Source organism: Pseudophryne corroboree, chromosome 6, assembly GCF_028390025.1.
Source record: "Pseudophryne corroboree isolate aPseCor3 chromosome 6, aPseCor3.hap2, whole genome shotgun sequence".
Taxonomy (NCBI): Eukaryota; Metazoa; Chordata; class Amphibia; order Anura; family Myobatrachidae; genus Pseudophryne; species Pseudophryne corroboree.
Window position 1 is genome coordinate 37,084,674 of NC_086449.1, and position 13,476 is coordinate 37,098,149.

Genomic DNA, 13,476 nt, shown 5'->3' on the forward strand with positions numbered 1-13,476 from the left:
GTAAGCTTTTAGGATCACATGGTGTGTACTGGCTCCTCCCCCTATGACCCTCCTCCAAGCCTCAGTTAGATTTTTGTGCCCGTCCGAGCAGGGTGCAATCTAGGTGGCTCTCTTAAAGAGTTGCTTAGAAAAAGTTTTTAGGTTCTTTATTTTCAGTGAGTCCTGCTGGCAACAGGCTCACTGCATCGAGGGACTTAGGGGAGAGAAGTGAACTCACCTGCGTGCAGGATGGATTGGCTTCTTAGGCTACTGGACACCATTAGCTCCAGAGGGAGTCGGAACACAGGTCTCGCCCTGGGGTTCGTCCCGGAGCCGCGCCGCCGACCCCCCTTGCAGATGCTGAAGATTGAAGAGGTCCGGAACCAGGCGGCAGAAGACTTTCAGTCTTCATCAGGTAGCGCACAGCACTGCAGCTGTGCGCCATTGTTGTCAGCACACTTCACACAGCGGTCACGGAGGGTGCAGGGCGCGGGGGGGGGCGCCCTGGGCAGCAATGTATAATACCTTTCTTATGGCGAAAAATACATCACATATAGCCCTTGAGGCTATATGGATGTATTTAACCCCTGCCAGATATCACAAACTCTGGAGAAGAAGCCCGCCGAAAAGGGGGCGGGGCCTATTCTCCTCAGCACACAGCGCCATTTTCCCTCACAGAAATGCTGGTGGGAAGGCTCCCATGCTCTCCCCTGCACTGCACTACAGAAACAGGGTTAAAACAGAGAGGGGGGGCACTGATTTGGCGATATGAATATATATTAAATGCTATAAGGGAGGAACACTTAAATAAAGGTTGTCCCTGTATAATTATAGCGTTTTGGTGTGTGCTGGCAAACTCTCCCTCTGTCTCCCCAAAGGGCTAGTGGGTCCTGTCCTCTATCAGAGCATTCCCTATGTGTGTGCTGTATGTCGGTACGTGTGTGTCGACATGTATGAGGAAAATGTTGGTGAGGAGGCGGAGCAAATTGCCTGTAATGGTGATGTCACTCTCTAGGGAGTCGACACCGGAATGGATGGCTTATTTATGGAATTACGTGATAATGTCAACACGCTGCAAGCCGGTTGACGACATGAGACGGCCGGCGATCAAATTAGTACCTGTCCAGGCGTCTCAAACACCGTCAGGGGCTGTAAAACGCCCATTTACCTCAGTCGGTCGACACAGACCCAGACACGGACACTGATTTCAGTGTCGACGGTGAAGAAACAAACGTATTTTCCTTTAGGGCCACACGTTAAGGGCAATGAAGGAGGTGTTACATATTTCTGATACTACAAGTACCACAAAAAAGGGTATTATGTGGGATGTGAAAAAATTACCTGTAGTTTTTCCTGAATCAGATAAATTAAATGAAGTGTGTGATGATGCGTGGGTTTCCCCCGATAGAAAATTATTGGCGGTATACCCTTTCCCGCCAGAAGTTAGGGCGCGTTGGGAAACACCCCTTAGGGTGGATAAGGCGCTCACATGCTTATCAGAACAAGTGGCGGTACCATCTACAGATAGGGCCGTACTTAAGGAGCCAGCTGATAGGAGGCTGGAAAATATCCTAAAAAGTATACACACACATGCTGGTGTTATACTGCGACCAGCGATCGCCTCAGCCTGGATGTGCAGAGCTGAGGTGGCTTGGTCGGATTCCCTGACTAAAAATATTGATACCCTTGACAGGGACAGTATTTTATTGACTATAGAGCATTTAAAGGATGCATTTCTATATATGCGAGATGCGCAGAGGGATATTTGCACTCTGGCATCAAGAGTAAATGCGATGTCCATATCTGCAAGAAGATGTTTATGGACACGACAGTGGTCAGGTGATGCAGATTCCAAACGGCACAAAGATGTATTGCCGTATAAAGGGGAGGAGTTATTTGGGGTCGGTCCATGGGACCTGGTGGCCACGGCAACTGCTGGAAAATCCACCGTTTTTTACCCTAAGTCACATCTCTGCAGAAAAAGACACCGTCTTTTCAGCCTCAGTCCTTTCGTCCCTATAAGAGTCCTATCTGCCCAGGGATAGAGGAAAGGGAAGAAGACTGCAGCAGGCAGCCCATTCCCAGGAACAGAAGCCCTCCACCGCTTCTACCAAGTTCTCAGCATGACGCTAGGACCGTACAGGACCCCTGGATCCTACAAGTAGTATCCAAGGGGTACAGATTGGAATGTCGAGACGTTTCCCCCTCGCAGGTTCCTGTAGTCTGCTGTACCAATGTCTCCCTCCGACAGGGAGGCAGTATTGAAAACAATTCACAAGCTGTATTCCCAGCAGGTGATAATAAAATTACCCCTCCTACAACAGGGAAAGGGGTATTATTCCACACTATATTGTTGTACTGAAGCCAGAAGGCTAGGTGAGACCTATTCTAAATCTGAAATATTTGAACACTTACAAAGGTTCAAATCCAGATGGAGTCACTCAGAACAGTGATAGCGAACCGGGAAGAAGGGGACTATATGGTGTCCCGGGACATCAGGGATGCTTACCTCCATGTCCCAAAATTTGCCTTTCTCACCAAGGGTATCTCAGGTTCGTGGTACAGAACTGTCACTATCAGTTTCAGACGATGCCGTTGGATTGTCCAAGGCACCCCGGGTCCTTACCAAGGTAATGACCGAAATGAGGATTCGTCTTCAAAGAAAATGGACGACCTCCTGATAAGAACAAGGTCCAGAGAACAGTTGGAGGTCGGAGTAGCACTATCTCAAGTAGTTCTACGACAACACGGGTGGATTCTAAATATTCCAAAACCGCAGTTGTTCCGACGACACGTCTGCTGGTCCTAGGGATGATTCTGGACACAGTCCAGAAAAAGGTGTTTCTCCCAGAGGAGAAAGCCAGGGAGTTATCCGAGCTAATCGGGATCCTCCTAAAACCAGGAAAAGTGTCAGTGCATCATTGCACAAGAGTCCTGGTAAAAATGGTGGCTTATTACGAAGCGATTCCATTCGGCAGATTTCACGCAAGAACTCTTCAGTGGGATCTGCTGGACAAATGGTCCGGATCGCATCTTCAGATGCATCAGCGGATAACCCTATATCCAAGGACAAGGGTGTCTCTCCTGTGGTGATTACAGAGTGCTCATCTTCTAGAGGGCCGTAGATTCGGCATTCAGGATTGGATGCTGGTGACCACGGAGGCCAGCCTGAGAGGCTGGGGAGCAGTCACACAGGGAAAAAATTTCCAGGGAGTGTGATCAAGTCTGGAGAATTCTCTCCACATAAATATACTGGAGCTAAGAGCAAATTTATAATGCTCTAAACTTAGCAAGACCTCTGCTTCAAGGTCAGCAGGTATTGATCCAGTGGGATAACATCACGGCAGTCGCCCACGTAAACAGAAAGGGCGGCACAAGAAGCAGGAGGGCAGTGGCAAAACTGCAAGGATTTTTCGCTAGGCGGAAAATCATGTGATAGCACTGTCAGCAGTGTTCATTCCGGGAGTGGACGACTGGGAAGCAGACTTCCTCAGCAGGCACGACCTCCACCCGGGAGAGTGGGAACTTCATAGGGAAGTTTTCCGCATGATTGTGAACCGTTGGGAAAGACCAAAGGTGGACATGATGGCGTCCCGCCCGAACAAAAAACGGGACAGGTATTGCGCCAGGTCACGAGACCTTCAGGCGATAGCTGTGGATGTCCTGGTAACACCGTGGGTGTAACAGTCGGTGTATGTGTTCCCTTCTCATAACCAAGGTATTGAGAATTATAAGACGTAGAGGAGTAAGAACTATACTCGTGGCTCCGGATTGGCCAAGAGGGACTTGGTACCCGGAACTTCAAGAGATGCTCACAGAGGACTAATGGCCTCAGGAGCTAAGAAGGGACTTGCTTCAGCAAGTACCATGTCTGTTCCAAGACTTACCGCGGCTGCGTTTGACGGCATGGCGGTTGAACGCCGGATTCTAAGGGAAAAGGCATTCCGGAAGAGGTCATACCTACCCTGGTCAAAGCCAGGAAGGAGGTGACCGCACAACGTTATCACCACATGTGGTGAAAATATGTTGCGTGGGTGAGGCCAGGAAGGCCCCACGAAGAAATTTCAACTAGGTCGATTTCTGCACTTCCTGAAAACAGGAGTGTCTATGAGCCTCAAATTGGGGTCCATTAAGGTTCAAGTTTCGGCCCTGTAGATTTTCTTCCAGAAAGAATTGGCTTCAGTTCCTGAAGTCCAGACATTTGTCAAGGGAGTATTGCATATACAGCCCCTTTTGTGCCTCCAGTGGCACCGTGGGATCTCAAAGTAGTGTTGGGATTCCTCAAATCATATTGGTTTGAACCGCTCAAATCTGTGGATTTGAAATATCTCACATGGAAAGTGACCATGCTGTTGGCCCTGGCCTCGGCCAGGCGATTGTCAGAATTGGCGGCTTTGTCTTACAAAAGCCCATATTTGATTTTCCATTCGAACGGGGCAGAACTGGGACTCGTCCCCAGTTTCTTCCTAAGGTGGTGTCAGCGTTTCACCTGAAACAACCTATTGTGGTGCCTGCGGCTACTAGGGACTTGGAGGACTCCAAGTTGCTAGACGTTGTCAGGGCCCTGAAAATATATATATATATATATATATATATATATATAATTCCAGGACGGCTGGAGTCAGAAAGTCTGACTTGCTGTTTATATTGTATGCACCCAAAAAGCTGGGTGCTCCTGCTTCTAAGCAGACTATTGCTCGTTGGATTTGTAGTACAATTCAACTTGCACATTCTGTGGCAGGCCTGCCACAGCCAAAATCTGTAAATGCCCATTCCACAAGGAAGGTGGGCTCATCTTGGGCGGCTGCCCGAGGGGTCTCGGCTTTACAACTTTGCCGAGCAGCTACGTGGTCAGGCGGGAACACGTTTGTAAAATTCTACAAATTTGATATCCTGGCTGAGGAGGACCTGGAATTCTCTCATTCGGTGCTGCAGAGTCATCCGCACTCTCCCGCCCGTTTGGGAGCTTTGGTATAATCCCCATGGTCCTGACGGAGTCCCCAGCATCCACTAGGACGTTAGAGAAAATAAGATTTTACTTACCGATAAATCTATTTCTCATAGTCCGTAGTGGATGCTGGGCGCCCATCCCAAGTGCGGATTGTCTGCATTACTTGTACATAATTATTGTTACAAAAATCGGGTTATTATTGTTGTGGGCCATCTTTTCAGAGGCTCCTTCGTTGTTATCATACTGTTAACTGGGTTCAAATCACAGGTTGTACGGTGTGATTGGTGTGGCTGGTATGAGTCTTACCCGGGATTCAAGATCCTTCCTTATTGTGTACGCTCGTCCGGGCACAGTACCTAACTGAGGCTTGGAGGAGGGTCATAGGGGGAGGAGCCAGTACACACCATGTGATCATAAAAGCTTACTTTTTGTGCCCTGTCTCCTGCGGAGCCGCTAATCCCCATGGTCCTGACGGAGTCCCCAGCATCCACTACGGACTATGAGAAATAGATTTATCGGTAAGTAAAATCTTATTTTAAGAAGGAAGTCCAAGTAGAGAGCATTCTGTCCCTCCTGGAATGGGTCATGTTGGGATGTATGGATTGTGTATATTAAATGTAGCCCTATGGTGTATATTACATTAAAACTAATAGTTTAATAATGCCAGGGATAGCTCCAACTAATTGAAAGACAACTATTTTATAAAATGTTATTGTAGTGGAATAAAGACAACTTAAACAACCTTAAAATACACATAGAAAAATAAAATCAATAATTTATTATGCCACATGCAAAAATAGCAGCAGCCTCTGTACTACTTGCACACTGGGAAAGGACAGAGGAGGACTCTATGTGTGTCTCTCTCTCTAGACCCTCATTAGATAACAAGTTACACAGTCCTCCCACCCAGGTGTGTCGACCTGTGTCACTTACAGCTCTCTGCACCCTCCTATCTCTCCACTAGTTGGTAAGCTACGTCGGTAGTTCATGAAATCTGTCTCTGCTTGCGCTGCATACTGTCCTGATCGCATTCTGGCTGTCTGGTTCTGCTGCTGCATAAGAGGGAAGCTAGTGATATCAGAGGGGGGCCCGGGTTACAGTATGCCCTGCATCCCCCCCCCCACTCCCCATAATCTGGCTATGCTTGTGTCTCCATGATGTCACTTTTTACACAGTCTCACACAGTACTCAGTAAGGATCTACAAGATGGCTGTAGCACATGACCAGTAATACATCAGGTTGGAGGACAGACCTCTCTGGGTCCTAGTGCCCGGCAGGTACAGTATGCAGAGTGAGAAGATTTGTAACCAGTATATACAGAGATCCAGTTGATTTCAGACTAATCTTTTGAACCATGACTAGGGCAAGTGTAAATAAGTGCTGATAAGTATGACTGCTGCTCTCACAGCTAGATGCACAGGGGAGGTGCAGCCACATCTGTTTTCAAGCATGCAAAGCACCGGCAGATGTGTCTGTCATGTGCATTGCTGAATGATCCCCTTGAAATTGCAAAAGAGATGAGTTACCATGAATAAAGGAAGTTGCTGCGAAAAAAAGGAAGCTGCCACATCAGATAAAGTCTGCACAAGGAAATCAAACAAGAATGTTTCACAACCTGATGTGGAGATGTGGACGAAAGATGCATGTAAGAGAATCAAAATCATTAGAAAAAAAAAAAGGGGGAATGTGAGAACCGATTGGTAAAGTCGCATATTGCCGACAGAAAATGGTTAATCTCATCATCATCATCATCATCATCATATTGCAGGAAAAGCTCCCAAAGGGGTATGGTATATGTTCTCTACATACATAATGTCGACATGGTCATAATGTCGACATGCATCATGTCAACATTCATTATGTCAACACTGATAATATGTCGATATGATTAGTATATTGACAAAAGGATGCTGGTGGTGTTGCGGTGACTAACCTGGTCACTTACCTGGCTCCAGCCGTGTCTTCCAGGTCTGGCGGTTACGTCATGATGACTTCTGGTGGATCTTGCGGCACTTCCAGAAGAGAATAATGCTAACCCCTAACCCTAAACCTCTTCCTAGTGCTTAACTCTAAACTACCCCTGGCGCAGCTTAACACTAACCATCCCCTAGTGCCTAACCCTAACCTCCCCTTCCACAGCCTTACCTTCACCCTCCCCCTAGACCTAGTGCCTAACACTAACCCTCCCCCTAGTGCCTAACCCTAACTGTAGTGCCTAATCCTAACCATCTCCCTAGTGTCTAACCCTTACATCTGCTCCTCTAGCCTAACCCTACTGTAGCCTAGCTCTAACCCTCTGGTGCTCCAGTCTAGCCCTAACCTTCTATTCCCTGTACAGTGTAACCTAAACCTAACTTTACCCCTAGTTCCCAACCCTAACCTCCCCTCTTGCAACCTAAGCTTACTCTAGCCTAACTCTAACCCTCCGATACTGCAGCCTAACCCTAACCCTCCATTCCGTGCAGAATGTAGTCTAAACCTATCACTACCCCTAATTTCCAACTCTAATCTCCCCTCCAGCAGCCTAACCCCAACCTCCCTTCCCATAGCCTAGTGCTTAATCTTAGCGTCCCTTACTGCAGCCTCACCATCTTCCCAGTGCCTAACCCTATTCTTCCCTCCTGAGCCAAAATCTAACCTCCCCTCCCATTGCCTAACACTAACCTTTCCCCCAGTGCTGGACCCTAACCTCCTCTCCTGCAGTCTTACCCAATTGTAGCCTAACACTAACCCGCTGGTGCGGCAGCCTAACCTTAACCCTCCATTCCCTGCAGAATGTCAACATTTCACATGTTGACATTGTGAATATATCAAAATTCTGCAGATTCCAACATATTCAATGCCGACATTTCAACAATGTCGAAGTCATAGCATTGTATATGTCAACATTATGACTGCATCCCCTACCATTTGTAAATATAGAGTTGGAGATATTCTAAAATAACTGAAGAGCTGGGGTTCCAAAGACCCAAAGTAAACAGGGACAGGAAAGAGGAAGACTAAACCATCGTATGGAATAAGAATCAAGACGTCCCTGAAGCAAAGGAAAGATCAGGAACAAGTTATGGAAGAGGGATTTTAGTATTAATGACCTCATCCCACAGTTGCTCAACCCTGAGGTTGTGATCTGCAGAGAGAGATATATGGTAATAATAACCAGAACAGAGTCTATGAGGGGCTCAGAGAATAGCTGAGAAGGCCAAAAAGTTGCAAAACAAGAGGTTTAGCAAGAGGCTGAGGAGAGAGCTCAGTGATCCCATTTCAGTATCTGGGGGACAGAGAAAAGGCACAGCAAGGAGCTGAGTATAGATGGCTTTTAGGAAATACAAACTGACTCAAAATAATAACGACAAAGAGGTGTATCTTGACAAACGGCAGGATGCTAAGAAAGTGATCAGACGTGCAAAGGCAGTAGCTGAGGAAAAAATTGCCCAGTCAGTAGATAAAGGGTGCAAAACTTTTTTTTTAATTATATAAATGAAAGGAGGAAATCAAATGGAGGAATAATAAGACTTAAGACAGATAGTGAGAATTTGGTGGAGTGAGACAAGGCAATAGCAAATCACCTAAATCATTATTTTTGCTCAGTATTTACTACAGAAGGAGAAGGGAAAGGACCACAGTTAAGCAGCAAAGACATTCATAAAAATAAGGTAGATGAAACTACATTTACAGAAGAGAAGGTCCTAACAGAACTTTCAAAACTAAAAGTGGAAAAATCAATGGGGCCAGATGGGATACACCCAAGGATACTAAAAGAGCTAAAAGATGTGTTGGTGGCACCATTAACAGAATTATTTAACCAGTCACTAAATATAGATGCCATTCCAGAGGACTGGAAAAGAGCAAATGTGGTTCCACTGTACAAAAGTGGAAGCAAGGAAGAAACAAGTAACTTCAGACCAATAAGCTTTACATCAGTAGTAGGAAAAAGTAATGTAAAAACTATTAAAAGAAAGAATTGTGGAATATTTTAAATCAAACAACTTACAAGATCCAAAGCAGCATGGATACTCTGGTGGGAGATCATGCCAAACAAATCTTATTGACTTTTTTGACTCTGTGATGAAAATAATAGATCAAGGGGGAGCTGTAGATGTAGCATATCTAGACTTTAGTAAGGCATTTGACACTGTCCCACATTGCAGACTGCTAAATAAACTTGAAAGCGTGGGGGTGGATTATAAAACCGTTAAATGGATGGGGGCGTGGCCTGGAGGCTGAGTGAGTAGGTAGCAATTCTTGTGAGCTCTCAGGGATCTGGGAGCTAACTACATAATAACACCCTCCTTACGTCCCAAATTAGACCCTGTGCTACTCAGCTGCGGTGCTGGATCAGTGACAGAGCGGGGAAGTGAAGCTGCGGAGTCGGGGAGCCGGTTTTCTGGCTCCCGCGGATTGCGGCCCACTCCCTGCCCAGAAGCCGGGACCTCAATTTTAGGGTTCAGCCGTCGGCTGGGCGGCTGCCTTGCCGGGACGTCTGGAGGAACCGCTTGACCCCTGCTCCCTTGGAGAATCCCCTGCAAACCCACCAGTGCCCCTCATCGGGAGACGGGGGGATCGAGACCCGGATCGGAGCCGCACGACGAGCTCCGCTACACGAGCGGCGGCCATCTTAGGTGCCGGGAACTGGAGAGGAGATCCGGCTGCAGCTAGGAGGAGACGGCTGACGACCCCCCGGGTGAGTGAGACCTACAGACCCGGCTCGGACGAGCGGACGGCGGGCCTCTCCTCCCTCCCCGTAAACTTTGGCCGGGCACCCGCCTGGTGCCGCTGCGGGCGCCCTCCCTCCCTCTGACATAGGCCTGGCTGGGGGCCCAGCACGACGACGCTTGCAGCAGGTGCACTCCCTGCAATTAATAAAACCTGCCTGTTCCATCTGGAGTGAGTGCTGCCCTTGGTAGGTGGTGGAGAGTTCCCCCCCCCCTCCCCCCCCGCAGATACCCTTATCCACGACGAGCTCTGGGGCACCCCTGCTTTCCGGAGTGGCCTCCCACGGCCGTGGGTGGCTGGCCGGAGGGGCCTGAGGATCAGATTGACCTAACACACCACAACAGGAAAGGGGTCATTAAAAAAGAAGCGACTCCCGTCCCTACCGTTACCATTTCATACCTACCTGGTCGGAATCTTTCCTGGCGAGGGGGATACACCCCCTGACCCTGCTCCTGGGATGGCCAGGAATTCATTGTTTGCAGTGAGGGCGACTAGTTCAATGGCCCTGCCTACGCCGCTCATACCGATGTAAACCAAGAGATTTCTCCCACCTCTGCCACTATCCACGTGATGTCTTGTTAGCTTCTGGAAAAGTGGAGCCTCCTGGTTTCTCCATCCTCAGTGTTTGGATATATTAAGCTATCTTCATCTGGGCTTTACCATGCCCACTAGGCATGGCAAACCGGCAAAACCTGCACAGCAGCTTTCATTTTTCAAATCATCCCCGAAAATGTCTGGCCCTAAAGCCACCGGGCCCTCTACAGCAGGGGCAGCTCCCCAGACCCCTCCGTCACTGGAGGTGCATCCGTCGGCCACGACCTTGGATAAGGTTGGAGACGGGGAGGCCCTCACGGTGGGCACCATGAAGTTGCTTTTGACCCGTTTTAAAGAGGAAGTGGCAGCTGAGTTCCGTACCACCTTAACGGCATGCCAACAATCTATAGATGATCCGGGTGGCCGTACGGACCACTTGGAAACTAAAATGGAAGAAGTCGTGGGGTCTCATAACAACCTACTGGACTCTCATGATGCATTAGAAGCAGAGGTGAAGCTTTTACGGGACAAGGTCACGGATCTGGAAGATAGATCGCGACGCAGCAATCTTAAACTACGCGGAGTCCCCGAGTCGGTGTCACACAGTAGTTTGCACGATTACGCGGTGACCATCTTTAAGGCCTTGCTGCCTCGGTTTACATCTACAGACCTCATAATTGACCGAATACACCGGCTACCGAAGGCCAGAGCGGCCCCAGGAGATGCACCGAGAGACGTCCTCATGAAGATGCACTACTTTCATGTTAAAGAGGCCTTACTGAAAGCATCCAGACCGACGTCTGATACATCTTCAGCCCTACAAGGACTTCAACTCTTTGGGGATCTATCTGCAGCCACTCTCTACAAACGGCGATCATTTCATCAGATCACTACGGCCCTCAGAAAGGCTGATATCCCATATAGATGGGGTTTCCCCACCAAGCTGCTGATCCACCGGGATGGCTCTACTGTCTCTATCTCTACTGCAGATGAAGGAGAAAAGCTGCTTAAATCATGGAATATCACGGAACCCACGGCGGGCTCCTCCCCCCGACGTCTTCAGCAGGACTGGTCGTCGGTGAAGTGAGGACGCTGGCTCTGTGACGGATACCTTACCGTTATGGTAACAATGTTACGACTCCAGTGACTCTTCAGATAAAGGCTTTATCCCATGCATAAAGGGCCAAAGTCTGTCGAGACGGGGGGCGCTAGGTATAGTGAAAGTAATGTCTCTGTTTTGAAGCATTTCATTGATTCCCTGCTAGGCTCAATTAGTTGCTTTTTTTCTTTTTGGGAAGCTGTGCCTGGCATCCCCCCGGACATGATTGTTTATATTACGATGGCCTGTGGGATTAGTTTTAAAGCTTGGTAAGCTATATGAGCCGCTGGACTAGTTCTAATGTTAAAAGTAATAGTTCTGGGTTTTTTTTATGTTGGAGCACCTGTGCTCCGCCGTATTTGCTCTCCAGGTTCCGTGTGCACAGAAGTGCATGCATCTGTTATTATGTTATCCACATCTGTTATTATGTTATCAAGATGTCCTTATATTCTTCAGTTTAAAGTGAATAAGTATGGCAGCGGGTGGGAGTTATGCCGCTAACCCCTCCCTTAGCCTACACAGTCGCCTTATTATGGCGACTGGATGTGATCTCACGAGAGATCAATTTAGTTTAGTTTTGTCTTGTATCTTATGTTTGTCTTCCCACATGTACTCCTATATGTTTCCCCCTCCCTATCAGGTATACCGGTCTCAGCACAGATATTGGTCATCAGAGATATCAGTTCCTTCTGTAATTGAAAATGGTGAAGATAGTTTCCATTAATGCCAAAGGGCTTAACTCTCCTCAAAAACGTAGAGTAGCCTTGAACTATTTTTATAAGCTAAAGGCACACGTAGTAGCTGTTCAGGAAACCCATTTTCAGAGTCAAAATCCTCCCCTCTTCACTAATTCACGTTACCCCCTTTGCTATACTGCAAATGGCCCCACCAAGAAAGCCGGCGTAGCCCTTCTCATAGCACAACACTGCCCGTTTGTCCTGTCCTCTAAATATGAAGACCCTGACGGGAGATATTTAATTTTAGTAGGTCGACTAGATAATGTGGAGACCACTCTAGTCTCCTGCTACGCCCCTAATACCAAACAAATAAAATTCTTTAGAACCTTTTGTAGAACTCTTCAAGAGCATACGAAAGGTGCCCTGTTGATCCTTGGAGATTTCAACATGGTGCTGGACCCCAATATAGATCGCTCGCGCCCAACCCGAACTTTTCGTAGCAGTCCGACCCAGGATCCCTCAGGCAGATTCGGTCAATTGTTAGCTGAATATTCGCTGTATGATGCATGGAGAGCCAAACACCCTGCAGAACGTGATTATACCTTCTTTTCCCACGTCCATAGTTCGTACTCTAGAATAGACTTGGCGTTAGTTGATAAGTGGACGTTAGCTGCCATTAGCAAGGTGGACATATTACCTATGTCTTGGTCAGATCATTCACCACTTGTTATGATCTGGGAAGCCGATAAGAGAGAGGTCCCCCATGGCCCCTGGAGATTGGGCCCGTACCTTCTATCCCGCCCTGAGGCCCGCCAGGCCATTCAGCAATCTTTAGACCTATACTTAGCTACTAACTGCCCCAAGGACACAAACGTCTTCAACCATTGGTGTTCTCTGAAAGCAGTGGTTAGAGGCTCGGCAATCCAAATAGCAGCTAGACTTAAACGTGAGTATAAAAGTAGACAGGCCTCGGCCGAACGGGAGGCTGCTCGTCTGGAAACTGCACATAAAAGTGACCCCAATAATAAAGCCCTCTTTAAGGAACTCCTTGCTGCCCGCGACAAAGTGAATGCATTTGCCCTATCGGAGGTACATCGCAACCTGCAGCGACTCAATCAACAATATTATAGGCTTGGTAACAGAGCGGGACGCTTGCTGGCGCGTAAACTAAGGGGACGTAGAGCTAAAGAACGCATACATGCTGTACATACTGCATCGGGAGTTAAAGTAACCGATCCGGGAGAGATAGCCAATGCGTTTGCTGAATACTATTCACAGTTGTACAACCTTAGAGATGATCCCGATACCCCTCAGCCTTCCTTGGTAGACATTGCTGGTTTCTTGGAGGGGCTGTCCCTTCCCACTATTGACCCTCAGACCCTTGAATCCCTTAGTTCGCCCTGGGTGAATGAGGAAGTCGTGGCAGCTATTGAATCCTGCCCAGTAAACAAGGCCCCGGGCCCAGATGGATACCCCGCCAATTTCTATAAAACCTTTAAATCTACTCTCGCCCCGCTTTTAGT

General features: G+C 47.9%; 1 protein-coding gene across 3 annotated transcripts in view; it reads right to left on the reverse strand.

Annotated features, from left to right (window-relative positions):
- LOC134935990 (uncharacterized) overlaps window positions 1-13,476 on the reverse strand; it is a 104,908-nt gene that overhangs the window by 54,350 nt on the left and 37,082 nt on the right. The window lies entirely within an intron of this gene.